Source organism: Sprattus sprattus (assembly GCF_963457725.1).
Source record: "Sprattus sprattus genome assembly, chromosome: 19".
In the NCBI taxonomy this organism is placed as follows: domain Eukaryota; kingdom Metazoa; phylum Chordata; class Actinopteri; order Clupeiformes; family Clupeidae; genus Sprattus; species Sprattus sprattus.
The window spans coordinates 23,052,356-23,054,855 of NC_137917.1; the positions used below are offsets into that span (position 1 = coordinate 23,052,356).

Sequence of the window (2,500 nt, forward strand, 5' to 3'; positions counted from 1 at the left end):
CCACTCTCACTCCACTTCTCCAACTCTCCCTCCCTCTCTGACTCCCTCTCCCTCTCTTTCCCTCTCCCTCTCCCCCTCTCTCTCAATTTCAATTCAATTTCAAATGGCTTTATTGGCATGAATGTGCGATACATTGTTGCCAAAGCACTCAATACAACAATATTAACAGCAGATAACAGCAACATTAGTGATAATACTGATAACAACACACACACACACACACACACACACACACACACACACACACACACACACACACACACACACACACACACACAGAGATCAGCATTAAGGGAAAGAAAAAAAAAGAACAATAATAATAATGATAAAAGATAAAAGTAAATGAATAAATAAAACAAAACAAGGAAGTAAATACATAACCAGAAAATTATGTCTCGTGGCTGTCATGACAAGCTTTTACGTATTTCGCAGATACATATATTAAATCTGGGTGTTCACCCAATATATATTTAATTTTTTTTATTTTTGTCAAGTTGATTAAAATTTGGGATTATATTTTCAAATTTTGGGAAGAAGACTGATCTAATTGGTTCAAATTTTTTACAATTTATAAGGAAATGTTCTTCGTTTTCAACTTCTTGTGTGCAGTATTCGCACAACCTCTCCTCCTTAGGTCGCCATGTTTGTTTGTGGCGACCTTTTTCAATGGCCAATGTGTGATCACTGAGTCTGAGTCTCTCTCCCTCTCCTTTCTCTCCCACTCCTCCCTCTCGGACTACCACTCTCAATCCACTTCTCCAACTCTCCCCTCCCTCTCTGACTGCCATTCCCTCTCCCTCTCCCTCTCTCACTTTCTGTTTCTCTCTCACTTGATTTTGAAGAGAGCTCAGAAGAGAAGTTGAGTTCAGATGAACAAGAGGCAGGTCCAACCAGGTGTACCTGAGGGTCATGTTCACACCCACCACCAGATCCTTTAGCAAGGGTTCTGTCAGGTTCAGTTTAGTAGGTTTATTTTGGGGACAGGTTACATACAGGTTACATAGAGGTTATATACAGGTTACATATAGGTTACATACAGGTTACATAGAGGTTATATACAGGTTACATATAGGTTACATACAGGTTACATACAGGTTACAAACAGGTTACATAGAGGTTACATACAGGTTACATATAGGTTACATACAGGTTACATACAGGTTACACTCAGTCAGGTTCAGTTTTAGTAGGTTTGTTTGGGACAGGTTACATACAGGTTACAAACAGGTTACAAACAGGTTACATACAGGTTACATACAGGTTACAAACAGGTTACATACAGGTTACAAACAGGTTACAAACAGGTTACATACAGGTTACAAACAGGTTACATAGAGGTTACATACAGGTTACAAACAGGTTACATACAGGTTACAAACAGTTTGCATACAGGTTACAAACAGGTTACAAACAGGTTACATAGAGGTTACATTCAGGTTACAAACAGGTTACATACAGGTTACAAACAGGTTACAAACCGGTTACATACAGGTTACATACAGGTTACATACAGGTTACAAACAGGTTACATAGAGGTTACAAACAGGTTACATACAGGTTACAAATAGTTTACATACAGGTTGCTCTGGGCTCCTCAGAGTCTTCTTCATTTACATAAAGAGGAGGAAGGTCAAGGTTGGGTTCATTTAGCTAGCGGAACTGCTGCGTTTAGGCTTCAGTTCGTTCAGCCTTCGTCTCACAGCTCCAGAGGACTTAACGTGAAGATCTGTGGCCTGTGAGATTAGGCGTACACTAGGAGGTCTGGGCTTGGGTAATTCTTTGCTTTTAATGGATTCTCAAAAATTATATTAGTGGATTACCTGATTATCTGAAGGTCTTTTTAAGGTGTGGAATTTATTCAAGGTTAAAGGGGCACTGTCTCCTGGAGAAGCCTCTTAGTTATGGGTCGGGATTGGAGAGTGCAGAGTGTGACGCCTGGATTGAACAGGTACCTATGCGGTCTGGAATAATAACATTGCGTCAATTAGTGGACATAACAGGCCTTAATCTTATGGACATGGGGCTGCAGTTAAAGGGAATTTTTAATTCCTTTGAGGACGTGAGGTGTCATGAGGGGGCAGTATGCTCATTGGTCAGCAAAGAAGGAATTTTCATCTAGGTTTTTGTTTTTAGATGATGTATGTATTGCTGGTTCTCAGTGATGAAAATATAGTGTATAAAAGGACTTTCATTTTCAAAATTCTCAAATTCTCTCTCTCTCTCTCTCTCTTTCTCTGTTTCTCTCTCACACGTTCTCCCTCATCTTCCTTTCCAGAGAGGATCTTGGTCATCCTCTCAGTTGTTCCACCGCTCATTAATGCAAAGCCTCCCCTCAGCAGTCCCGTCCGCCGGCCCAGCCCGTCTAGAAGCTATCAAAGCGCCGCGGTTAAAGGTTCTTGTCTCACGTTTGGGCTAAACAATCAGATTTAATTGGATTTCCATTCCAGAGACCATTAACTCATAGGCCAGGGTGGGAAGAGCCATCGGCGGGAATGTAATT

At 40.8% G+C, this 2,500-nt stretch overlaps 1 protein-coding gene across 1 annotated transcript in view; it reads left to right on the top strand.

The window, feature by feature from the left end:
- rftn1b (raftlin, lipid raft linker 1b) overlaps positions 1 to 2,500 on the top strand; it is a gene marked incomplete at both ends in the record, with an annotated part of 63,339 nt that overhangs the window by 20,622 nt on the left and 40,217 nt on the right. The gene's annotated exons all lie outside the window — the stretch shown is intronic.